Source organism: Micrasema longulum, unplaced genomic scaffold, assembly GCF_059751315.1.
Source record: "Micrasema longulum isolate JH-2025_06_02 unplaced genomic scaffold, ASM5975131v1 h1tg000541l, whole genome shotgun sequence".
In the NCBI taxonomy this organism is placed as follows: domain Eukaryota; kingdom Metazoa; phylum Arthropoda; class Insecta; order Trichoptera; family Brachycentridae; genus Micrasema; species Micrasema longulum.
This window is the reverse complement of record NW_028277737.1, coordinates 812,287-826,421: the sequence shown is the minus strand read 5'-3', so window position 1 is coordinate 826,421 and position 14,135 is coordinate 812,287.

Genomic DNA, 14,135 nt, shown 5'->3' with positions numbered 1-14,135 from the left:
AATTATATAATATAAAATCTTAAGTTATTTATATTTTTGTAACGTTTGGTGTTCATTATACATTTTATGCTTACATTTTATATGTTGTATGTAAAAAACTTGTTTTCTTATCTATGTACTTTCTATTAACAAGTATTTTTAACTTACTCTTGTTTTTTTCCTTTCACACACGGAAAAATATTGTTTTTTAACATTCTATTTCTTTTTTGGTTCTTTCCAATCATCTCATTGTCTTTATAATCTTTGCTTTATGTTTCTTGTTTTTTTATAAAGTTTATACTTTTTATTTTAGTATTTTACAAGTATTTTACTTTCTTATTTTGTAATTCTATATAAAATTCCACTTTCATTTATTTACTTTAGTTTTTGTTACACAATGGGGAAGATAAAAAAAAAGTTGTACTGATTGATGGGTTGGCTTCCTGGAAACCGGAATTCTATCACAACACTATCATCAGTTGATTTAGAAGAACTTGTGACGTCATTTAAAGTAGTTCTCGTCGTTATTTTTGAGAAATTTTGCTGTACAATTAAATGCTCTAATTTTTACAGGGTGTAAGAAAACATTTTTTTTACTTTAAATTTTCTGTAGCACTGAACTTTTTCATTTTCTATTAACCTGTTTTACCCAGTGCATTTAGTTTTTTAAAATCCAGTTTTTATATTTTTTATTAATATCACTGCTATTTTTTCTTAAGACTTCCATTTTTTTTTTAATTCTCTCTTTGTTGTAATTTTATTTATATTCTTACTGTATTTTCTTGTAAATATATATACTATTGTGATATTTTTTGTGCTCATAACGTATATCTTAAATATTATTGTAGATTCTTTAGTCCAAACTCATTTTTGTATCGTGTCACGTTTTTGTACTTCTTTATGTCTGAAATAAACTTTGTTTTATGTATCTTGTAGATTATAAAACCGGCTTTTACATTAAATATACTATTTACCTAAAAAGATCAACTTGGACAAATCTGTCTGGGCAACTGAATCAGGTTGAAATCCTTAAAAAAATTAATGAATCTAATTGAAAATATGTCAGTATTTTAAACACTAATTTAAAATCTTTTTAATTTATTAACTGAATCCAACACAAGCCGCAATTGATACATATGAATAAGGTACAATATTTTACTCTCCCTGTTTCTGTTCTTTTTTTGCTTTGTACTAATTTTACGAATTTAAAACAATTGCTACTTTTGTTTTTCATTCGCCCTAAAATGGGCCTGAAAGCTGTGGTAAATTACAGCACAAAACACCCTGGCTTGAGAAAAATCACAATTTAATTTGTATATTCTCACTGAGAATCTAAATCGAAACTTTTCATGTGTAAGTCAAGCTTCTTAGCCATTACACTCCAGAGACCGACATATTATACTCGTAACCAATGAGTCGAATTCAGAATTTCGACTAACAGATAAAAGTATTTATTTATCTTCTGTACAATAATTTCTAATATACTTCTTTATTTTTAATGCTTATTAACATATTTTTCGTCCTTTCCTGTAGTAATTTTATTGAGTTCTTTACTTTCAATACGCATTATTAATATTATTTCTTTTGTGCCATAACAATGTCCTTCTTATTTCTGGTCATCGTATATTATTAATAAGCTTATATCATTCATCAAAAATACATTTTCCTTGTATATATTTTGTGTATTACATATTTATTCTCTTGAACCCTTTTCTTCTTGTTCATCGATTACTATCCTTATAACTAATGTATAATAATACGTTTTTTAATTGAAGATACATTGCCTTGTTCACATACTTATTTTTTGCCGTTTTCGTTCCTATTACATGACTACAATTCTACTTTTCTATCACATTATAAATATAAATATAGATTGAGTTTTTCTACTGACTTTTCTTAGTGGAACTGCATTTTAATTATAACAATAAAAATACGCATGTATTTTTATTCTACTTTTATTTTATCCACTATTTGCGTTTTATTCCACTTTTATTTCAATCTTTTTTATGGCTCTTACTCTTTGTGACTCTTTTATTCCCATAATCCACATAAAATCATGATTTACAACTTCTGTTTGCACTAGTATACAACATAGAAATTTGTTTAGTCTCCCACCAGTGTGACGATGTCGGTCACGACGAAACCCGATCACTAGTAAAAATTATAAATAAAAGTGGAATGAAACTATATGCGTATTTTTATTATTATAATTAAAATATGAGTGTCTTATAATACGATTTTAGTTTATAATTCTCAACGTTCATAAATATTTTGTCACGTATTCATCTTTTCACGTCTGTACGAATTGTGTTTATAATGTGTATTCATTAATACTATTCAATTTACTAAATAATCTCATTTAATTCTAATCTTTAATCCCTAAAATCTAATTATAGTTATTTTCTAATTTTTCGTGTCATTTTTTTCTTTTCAAATCACTAACTACTTACTAATGTCCAAATTTGTTGCAACAGAGAGGGAAAACATTTCTGTAAGCCCCGGCAATTACAAGGCTTATGACCTGTCATTGGCTGATTCAAATGGTCAATTTTATCACAATCATCATCATCATGCCATGTCCGTTCCCTGTTTGGAACACATGGTGTCCACAAAGAGCCTCCACGCATCTCTATCCGGCTGCCAGCTCCTGTGCGTCCCCCAAGTTAGGTTCGCGTTTCGTAGTTCTGACATAAACTACCGACAAACAGTCAGCAGTGGACGTCCAGGATGTCGAGAAACTGATGCCTTGTAAAGTAGGCAAGCGTGGTTAATACCCGTATGCAGAGACAAACCTTAAGGTGAGGAAAGTACATTCTATTGTCTTCACCTTCGGGTTATTCTCTGCATTTGAAATTAGAATGTACTTTCCTCACCTTAAGTTTTGTCTCTGCGTACGGGTATAAGGCTCTCAGGAGGCATCCGCAGTATATAGTCCAGCCAACCGTATCGCTTCCGCTAGATGATAGTTGTCACCGGAATTTACTGCGTCCGCTCTTTTATTACTTGGTCGCTTTACACACTGTAACATTCAGCATTCTGCTTATGTTTGAACATCCGCAGTTCCTCAACTCTTCGATCTGCTGACTTTTGTGAAAAGAGCGAGGGAGAAAATCCAGCCTATCTGCAAACATTTAGACATACTCAAAAACAGCTACTAATGTACTTACATAATTAATTATATCATTTTAAAGTCATTTACCTAATAAAAATCTCAATAACTTAATACTACCCTTTCATTAAACATACTCAATTAGCTTTTAAAACCTTCATCATTATAAAATCTTCTTTTCCTAGTTTTCTCGCTTTATTCTCGTCTGTGTGGAATCTTAGCTGAAAAGCAATCTTATTAACCGCATTATTCTAACCTTATTCTCTTTATCTTTTTAACAGCCAAGAAAGATAGCACCGTGACTTGAGACTTGTCTAAAACTGTCCCCCTATACTTAACTCTTACATTAACCTCCCTTCGCTGCTAATCCTAAGTCATTTATTTTACTTTTTCTTTAAATATTACGCAAAGCATGGAGCAACGTTTCGACAAAATCAAATTAAGCATATCACCAATATCATAATCCTATTTAATACTTCGTTTTTTTGTTCTTTTCCTTTTATTTTTCCTTCTCATTCCCTTTTTCTTATTCATTTGCATCTTGATCTATTCATTAAAGTTTTCACTATTTATCTTTTCCATTTTCCTCGCTTTGTGTCTTTATTCTTTTCTTTCCATCTAAATCTTCCTAGTTTTCTTTTCTTTTTTATCTGTAAAGTCCGCTATTCTATTATTCAGATTTTTTTCTTCCATTTTCTGTTTCATTTTATCTTCTTTTTCTTTCATCTTATTTTTCTTCTATTTCTCTTTATCTCTTTTCTATTTCGCTTAAAAATATTATTCTTCTGTTTTACTTTTATCTTATTTTTCTACTTTTTCTCTTTTCTGTTTTCCTTGAACTCATTTTTCTTCGGTTTTCCTTTTTTCTTTTTTAATCTTTTTTTTCTGTTTTTTTTAATCTTTTATGTATTCTGTTTCAGTTTATCTTATTTTTCTTCTGCTTTATTTTCAGTATTATTTTAACATCATCATCATTATCATTCCCTTTCCGTACCTAATGGTACATAGGGCACTGGATTGGTACACCAATCGCAACATATTTCAATCGATTTTGTTATATGAAGGTAAGGTGATCAGTCTTACGCTTCAGGCACCAGTCCAGGGACTATGAAATATTCTGGTGTGAAAACACCCTTTTGAATAAATATTTCGTATAAACCATGTCGGGAATCGAACCCGAGACCTCTCGCATGGTATGCAAACGCGCTGACTATTACACTACGAGGCCGACAATTATTTTTACACATCCTTTTAAGTTACTTATCTTTTATTTCTCAGTATTTTCTATTCCTCTTTGTCTCTTTTCTGTATAATAATTACTTACTTTTTTTATTTTGAATTTACGTAAGTCTAACAATTACAAATATCTTATTGCTTCGAAATTCTAAAGTTTATTTTTACACACCTTTTTTCTTCCTTCGATTTAATAGAACTAAAATTCAACAGATGACCAATAGCTCATCAGAAACCTTTCCTCTAATTAGTTATTTCTTCCTTCTATTATATTGCTTCTTTAAAACCTTTCCTTTATTTCGTAATTTCTTTTTTCGATTGTAATGCTCATCTGAAACCTTCCCTCTACTTGGTAATTTCTTTATTCTATTCTATTGCTTCGATTGCTTCTTTAAAACCTTTCCTTTGCTTCGCAATTTCTTCCTTAGATTATATTGTCTGTCTAAAACTTTTTCTCTACTTTGTAATATCTTCTTACTATTCTATTGTTTCTTTGAAACCTTTCGTTTATTTTAAAATCTCTTCTTTCGATTCCATTGTTCATCTGAAATCTTTCCTCTACTTCATATTTTTTCCCTTCGATTTTATTGCTTCTTTGAAACCTTTCTTCTGGTTTGCAATTTCTTTTTTTTATTCCATTGCTCATCTGAAATTTTTTCTTTACTTCGTAATTTCTTCCTTCGATTCTATTGCTTCTCTGAAACCTTTCCTCTAGCTCGTAATTTCTTCTTTCGATTCTATTACTGCTCATCTGAAATCCTTTTACTTCTTTACAATTTCTTCCTTATATTATATTGCTTCTTTAAAACCTTTTCTTTCCTTCTTATTTCTTTCTTTGATTGTATTGCTTGTCTGAAACCTTTCCTTTTCTTCGTAATTTCTTCCTACTATTCTATTGCTTCCTCAAAACCTTCTCTCTACTTTGTTATTTCTTCTTTCGATTCCATTGCGCATCTGAAACCGTTCTTCTTCTTCGTAATTTCCTCCTTTAGTTCTATTGCTCTTCTGAATCTTTTCCTCTACTTCATGATTTCTTTCTTCGATTTTATTGCTCATCTGAAACCTTTCCTCCACTTCGTAATTTCTTATTTTTTCTTCTTTTAGTTTCTTACTTTGCAAAGAAACTAAAATTATATTCTAAAACTTTTTTCCCCATAACATACATTTTAAAGAGTCTTGTTCCAGTGTTTATATTTTATTCAATGCGAATCACAAAGATAAAATGAAAAAAGATGTACAAAACTCGAAGCAGATAAAATCCCCCAGCGAAATTTTCATAAAATCTTTAATGAATATTTACAACAAATAATAAATTGCTCTTCATCTTATAAATTTTTCTCGTCAGTTCCTTTCTATTATCTCTCGTGCTTTTATTCTTTTATCCTCCTTTCTTTTTTCCATATCTTCTAAATTATTTTTTAATTTTCTCATATCATTGAACAAAAGTGAGGTCCAATTATAGTATTTATGAATTTGTAGGTATATGATCAATTGTAATTGGATAAGCAAATCTTTTATCTATAAAGAACTTTTGTCTTCGTATTTGAACTTGCATAGAATAAAGTTTTGGTTGCATGTATGTTTGTAAAATATGTTTTTGCCTTAGTCTATTTTGTGCGAAATAAGTATGGATATATAATTCAATAAAATATAATTACATACATAATTAATTATTTATTCAAAATTCTCTTATACAAGTGTTCGGATCAATTCTCAACCTAATCCATATCTACCTTCCCATTTCCTAGCGCATTCCACGTAACATTAATTCTGCGTGCGAGTGCTGGTAAAATTAAAAATGGCAATACCAATCTAACATCAACCTAGTAAAGTGCATAACAAAAGCGTGCATTTAGACCGCCAGCTTCATATACACAAGCTGTGCCAGCATCTCACGACCACCAGTTTCAGCTGCCAGGTTCCAGCACACGTCAAGTCTCATCATCAACAAGTAAGTGGAGTTGCGCAACCTTCTTCCCCAACAATACAATCGTCCAGGCCTGAATAACAAGTTTTAAAAAAATAATTCAGGTAATCAAGATGAGTCTGGATGGAATCACGAATACAGCTGATTGTATAAATCATCATCATTGTCATTCCCTTTTCGCACCAAATGGTGTATGGGAACTGCATGGATACACCAATTGCAGCGTATCTTTATCATTTTTGTTACATGAAGGTAGATTTTTTTTTTCAAACACCTTTTCGCTATTCTTCAAAAGAACTGTTTGAAAATTGTAAAGTTCTAGATTTGCGGCAGTTATTTGTTAAAGTTGCACTTGTGAAGTTCTGGAAATCTGTAGATAAAGTCAGGACACAGCAAATATACAGACCCGATCAGCGGGAAGGATTAATTACCTTGGCCCAACCACTCACTTGAAGCTAGTTCAAAGAAACTTTACCTTCCTGGTTCCGAAATTTTTTAATCAACTTTTGACAGCCATAAAGAACTCCACAAGTGCCAATGTATTTAAGAAAAATGTTTGCAATTGGTTGCTGCACATCGATAGAGACGAGGTTGTTAATTTTTTCAATGTTCGAAATTAGCAATTAACAAAAATTTACAAATGTGCTTCCTTCCATACTTTTACTTTTATTTGCTTTTTATATATGTTGATATTTTCTCATTAAGTATTTTTGTATTACTTAATTTAGTACGTACTTTTATTTGGCATATTATTTATCACTTCTATTTTATATATTTCTTACTATAGTATTGAGTGAGTTTCTAGAAAACATATCTAAATTATCATTTTAATTATGTTTAAATATATGCATTCTTTTTCTGTTGATTTCAATGATACTCTTATTTTGTTTTTTAATACTACTATTTTACTTTTATTTTGTTGATTTTGATGATACTATTATTTTGTATATTCGATTATGTGTAAATCTTAAATTGTATAATTTATATTTTATAAATAATTTCTGATTGTCTTTTTTGCATTGTATTCTTTGTAATTTTATTATTTATTACTTATACCTTTTTTTCTAGATTGTTATTCTATTCCATCACATGTCATTATAATCTAATGTAATTAATTTTACTATGTATTTTTGTTGTTAATTATTATGACTTGACACGGGCATAGCCTAAAAAGCCTTGATAAGTTCACTTATATTTAAACTAGTGTAATTTTGAATGAATAAATAAATAAATCAAATAATCAGTTTTACGCTTCAGGTTCCAGTCCGGGGACTACGAAATATTCTAGTGTAAAAACACCATTTTAAATAAAGATTTCATATCAACCATGTCGGGAATCAAATCCGAGACCTATTACATGGTAGGTAAATGCGCTGACCATTACACTACGAAGCCGATATGTATGTACATGCAGGTGCAAATTATGAAAAAAAAAATATAGCTCACCTATAAAAAAAGTCACTGTTCGTCACTGGTACCGGCATGACTGATCACCGCGCTCCTTCTTGCAACAAAAAGTTTTAAAAAAATAAATATGGACATCTAAGCATTTATTGCTGACTGGTTTTATTTATTTATTCTACTTTTTCGGGATTTTTACAGCTGTTACATAAAAAATAAGTTGAAATATTATAATAATAAAAATACGTTTATAGTTTTATTCCACTTTTATTTATAAATTTGTGACCAGTGACCGGGTTTCTTCGTCGCAACTGACATCGTCAGACTGGTGGCAGACTAAACAAATTTCTTTGTTATATACAAGTGCAAGCAGGGGTTGTAAATCATGATTTTTTTTAATTATGGTATTTAAATTAAAATCATTTAAGTATAAGGTAATAACAATTATAAGAATATAAATTTTGTTTGAATGTATATAATAAAAACTGGTGTAAATTGTATAATTTTACGAAGTTTTATAGTGAATATGTATTTAAATTATATGTATTTAAATTTAATTAAAACTATACCAGGGGCCGCTGGTTGGTAGTCCCATCGACAGCCATGTCTCCGGGCCCGAGGTAATTAAGTGATTATCTGAAAGCAAAATTTCCGGCAGTTAATTCTTATCGTTTAGTTTCATTCTTTTTATTTTAATGAATACAATAATGGGAAATAAACGTGTGTTACCTGATCGTTTAATATTATTTTATCGGGGAAATTCTTTAAGTGGTTTATTTCTAATATTTCAAGTTTGCAAGTAGAATAAAACGATATACCTATTTTTATTATTATAATTAAAATGCAGTCCTGCCAAGAAATGTCAGGAGAAAAACTTCAAATATTAATTTTAAATACATTAAGAATACTAGAGCCAATAAAAAAATTCGCTGTTAATCTAATAATACATAATATATAAGAAAAGAGTTTACAAAATTGTATATGTGCGACGTTAGTATTCATGTATGTGTATATGTGTATATGTGTGGGTGCGTGTGTAAAAAAATTTAAGCGTGTATAGGAATGAACTAGGTAAGTGGTTTGACTCTAAAGAAAATAATAATAAATAGTTAATCAAAACCTTTTCAAAAAAAAAAAAAAATTGATGTTTTTATTGTATTTATAAAAAGTAAAGCAAATTTCAAAACCAAAAATAAAGCATTTTAATTTGAAATTTAATTCGTACATATTTAATGAATAATGTGCAACGAGTCCCATATAATACGGTACGTAACCACAAAATGCCGTGCATACAATGGCACTTAAGCAGGCACTGCACATATTGTACAACATTTACGATTCTGACTATGTTTGAATATTCATATTTCTTTCGTTCTTTATATGTTATCCTCTATTATTATTTATCCTCTTTTTAAGCATCCTTGTCGTAATCCCGCCCAATTTATAATAATTTACTGTTCTTAAAAAATCTTCAGGCCAATTTAGAAAAAAAATATTTCTTGGATTTTTCTCTGTCGGGAATCGAACCCGCGACGCCAGTTTCACAGTTGGCCGTCTTACCAACTGCGCTACGGCGCCTGCCGTATTTATTTAATGGCTGGCAAACGCACTAATTAGTGTACGCTAAGGGTGACTAATCTCCAATTAATTTCCTTTTGCAAGATTTTTACCTGAAAACATCATTTTGAATCATTTCCATTTAATATATCTATTTACTTATAATATTGTAAGTTTGTACTCAACTAATAATGAACTTATATTTAGTTTTTTTTTAAACGTTAATTTTCTTCTTATTCCGTCTGTATTCAGCACACAAAGAATACAGATCTGCGCGTGAAATAAAACCAGAATCCTAGACGAGTGTTTTTCGACTCAATGGCTAATCTCAGCTTAAAATCTTGGAAAAGGAAATCAAGCGGATATTAATCCACCTCGTAGTCTAGCGGTCGGTGCGTCCGCCTACCACGCTTGATGTCCTGGGTTACTTGCAGGGTGGACGTGACATATTGATTTTAAATGTGGTTCCACACTGCAATATTTCGTTGTTCCTTGACCGGCATCTAAGCGTAAGACTGATCACCTTACATTCCACGTAACAGTAGTGATCCACATACTCTGCAATTCGAGTAATAATGCAGTGCTCTATGAAACACCGGGTGTGTACACACTATATAACATTCACTATTCTGCCTATATTTTAACATCTAAATTCCTTAAATTTTTCCATCTGTTGATGTTTGTGAAGTTAAAAAGTTGAAATCTTTATTGATGTGGGTGAGATGCATCTGATATAATTATTTCACCTCACCGTGATTCACAAGTGGCCACTTAAACCAGCCAACGGAAGGTCAAATACACCTCTACACTTACTCTCATACAAATGCACACAAACACACCCTTTTGTTGTACCACAATTGAATATGTATGATTTTTATTTGGAAACTTTGCTGGTCTATCTCTAAACCGTATATATTTTTTTATGTTATTATATCATTGTTGACTGTTGGTTTTTGTAAAATAAATAAATAAATGAGCCCTGTAGATGCCTAGACTTCTGTATTCCTTTCTCGAAAGTGTTCTCCATCACTGCTGTAATATGTTAATAATAATAATAATAATAATAATAATAATAATAATAATCATTATTATTATGGATAACTTATATAGCGCCATTTTTGTAATATAATACCTCAAGGGCGCTTCACAGAGTGATTATATAAAGATATAAATTTAATTTTAACTTTTTAATTTGAGAAAATAATGTACTTTTTCATATTACTTTTCCTCCACATGCTAAGCAAAACATCACTTCACTCTCACAGTTTCAGATTTCTGCTGGGAGAGAATTCCATGCCGTAGGGCCTGCGACGGCAAATGCACGTTCGCCGAATTTAGTGCGCTGTTTGCGTAGAGGTATAATAACTTTTCCTTTCGAAGTAGATGTAGCTGATCTAAGCGTAAGGCGTCTGTCAGCTAGTTCATATGTTAATGTTAACAGCTCCTTAGGGGGTTGAATCCAGTTCTTGTCTACCAAAAATTGGATAAACTCAGAACATTGATGGTTAACTATATCCATTGTACCTATTGATGAACTGTAAATATTTAGTTAAGACGAACTTACTCATATTTATAGTAAACATAAAATACATCGGACTGTGCCTAATAATTTCCCCACTATGCCTCACTTTCCTGCGCGCTTTCGTGATGCCGCCGCGTAATGTTGCAAGATGGGAAAATATATAATTATAACACAAATGTAAGGTTAAAAAAAAGCTATCTGTTAATTTCTCTAAAATTTTATTGTGCACGCTGAAATATTAATTGACACAACAGAGTAGATACGTAAAGGGTCATTTTAAGAGTAATTGAATTAATGAAAACTTAAAATATAAAACAAATTTTATTTTACATAAAACGGATATTTTTATATCATGTTAAGTAATATTTGATGTTTTAAAGATAATTTCGGTCACATGTCCACGATAGAGTTGTTTAATCCGAGATCCATTTTTCGTTAGTTCTCTCATTAGATGAGCAAAGAAAGGTAAAAAAAAATACTACCCTTGCAATACTAACGAAATGCTCAATTTGTTTTTTCGATAATCTGACAGATAGAAAAATAATTCAATTTTTAAGTAATGCATTTGTTACATACACATTAATTTGCTAATTACACATGAAATGTGATTACATACTGTTCCTTTAAGATTCTAGCAGTATTTCGACACTTTTAAAGGACACAACACGGCATAGTTGAATTCAAATCAGGAGTTGCGTACTGAGCAACGTCTACAAAGAAACTAATGGGTCGAAACGTAATCCTACTCATTTATGAGTAGTTTAGTCGCCTTCTGTTTGATGAGCGTATGCGGTTTCTGGACTATTCTTACAAAAAATACAAAATGGTCGAATAAATGACTCTCATGCTTTGTCATATCGAAATAGATTTGCAAATTTTTATAGGTTTTAAAATAACATGCAAATTTTATGCACTTCCATGTCCTGTTTATATAATTTACTTTTTCTCCATTTTGAAATTGTCTTAAGCCGCTTCTTGGAATATAAAATTTTTGTTCTACCACAAAATATGTAAATTTTATACTGCGCTTCACATCTTCATTCTCTTCGTTTTTTTTATACATCCGCCTCTTCTGAAGAAGATTTTCTTTCAAATTTGAAACACCTTCCACGTTTTTACATAAACCTCTTTTTTCTTCTTTGGGTGATACCGTGTGTGTTGGATTAGTTCCGACGTTTCAGCTACCATTGCAGGAGCCATCTTCAGAGTAAACAGAGTGTTTTGTAGAAAAAATCATGTGTTTAACTACTAGTAATTTGTACCGTGTCGCAGTCGGCAGTTGGCACATTTCTATTAGTTTTTGTATAATGTAGTGCTGGGAACTATGTTGACTTAAATTTAAACCCGTCGTCTTTATTTATGTTATTTGGGTGTCTGTGTATTTCAATTACTGGGTTGATGTAATTTTTTTTCTTTGGTTCGAAGGCGAAAAAATGTCCGGTGTCTATAAAGTGTTTCGCTATTGCGGATTTGTCAGGGTGCCCAAGTTTACTCGCTTTTTTGTGTTCTTGAATCCTTTTCATTGCTGTACGCCCGGTTTGTCCTTTGCACAGTTTATCACACCCTTGGCAATTTAGTTTAAAAACAGCAAAACGTCGAAACAAATCCAACAGACACCTAAATAAATTTTAAAATAATACACCCACTGTAATTATTTATTTATAAACTTGTGGGTTTTGGTTATAAGCCACTATGGGTTTAGTCCCGTGGTCTCAATTATTTACCTATATGTAGTGAACGCACCCACCTGAGTGACCCAGGGCCGCAAAAAGCTTTACATTGGTACTCCAATGAGGAAATTCAATGCTACTGGAAATTTGACGTTAAAAATGTTTAACATATTACAACAGAGATGTTTAGTATTTTAAAGAAAGGAACATAGAAGTCCAAGCATCTACAGGGCTTATGAGGGCTGGTTTAAGTGGCCTTACACACTGTGTAATATTGAACATTTGGCTTATGTTTGAACATATATATTTCTTCAATTCTTCCATCAGTTAATTTTAGTGAAGTTAAAGAGTTGAAACCTTTATTGTTGTGAATAAATTCATTTGATTAAATTATTTCACATATTAGGCGATGCCGACACCGACGTCTAAAAATAATTTTCAAATTTTTAATCTTCTTCCGACGACAGTTGGTTTTATTACAATATTTTGAGTTTGTCCAAACGTTTGTAGACTTAAGACTTGATTTCACCCCCTAGGGAGTCATTAAGGTCAACAAATTACAACAGCGATGAAGAACATTTTATAGAAGGGACTATGGAAGTCTAGGCATTTACTGACCTGTCATTGGCTGGTTTGAGTGGCCATTTTACACACTGTGTAATATTCACCATTTTGCCTATGTTTGACAAAAGTCTGGATTTCGCCCCTTAAGGATTCATTGAGAGTTACAAATAACTACAGGGAAAGAGAGCATTTGATGAAAACATGTGTTTTAGGTTATCAATGAAACCAGGCAACGATAGGTTATAATCCCTGAAAATGAAGAGACTTCATTAACTATTCAAAAAAAAGTTTTCCATCTATGCTGAAATAACTGCAAATATTTTTTTTTAATAATTTCTTATATATTGCAGTCTTAAAGTGAGAAATTGATACACAAGGAAAGTGTTCATTTTAATGTGAATATTTACAAATATGAAATATATATTTGTACTTAATTGAATGCTAGTATTTTACACGTTTTTTAGTTATTCTCAAAAGTCGGTAATTATTTACAAATGTTATTAAACTTACTAAAAACATTAATGGAAAATGTTCTGAAAATTTGATTCTAGTGAGAAAACACATTTTTATCTTAAGTAGTGAGCGTGTTTCGGTACAGTTTTTGTTGGAATGTTGTATCCTTTTTTTATGTATGAATTAATATATTGTGTAAATGAAACGGCATGTAATTATTCAAACACGTGCGCGTGCTTTAAAATGTGATTTTCATAATGGGTCGGAGATTGTATGCGGAAATCAAGCAGAAAAATAAAGCTTTATTCCGATGAAGTTTGAAAGCTTTGTAAACCTGAAATTAAGCGTTTATTTGAATAATAATGGACTAGAAACTGATATTATTTAAGGATAACAAAAATTAAGTTGCAGAAAAATTTGAACAGCGAAAGATTTGTAAAAACAGTTGTTATGGAAAATTATATCTTGCTGAAATATTTTTCATATAAGAATTCTATATTATTATGACTAAATAATACTTTTTCTTGTTATAATTGAATAGTGATAGCATTGCAAAATATAAATTATTGAAACTGCAATGCAGTATGTATGTATTTTCTTTGTATCCAGATGGATGAAGAATACATTTCTCTGTGTGAAATAGAACTAAAACCCTGAATGAGTGTTTTCGACTCGATTGGTTCTCTCGGGTAAAAATCCTGACTAAGGAAACCAAGTGGA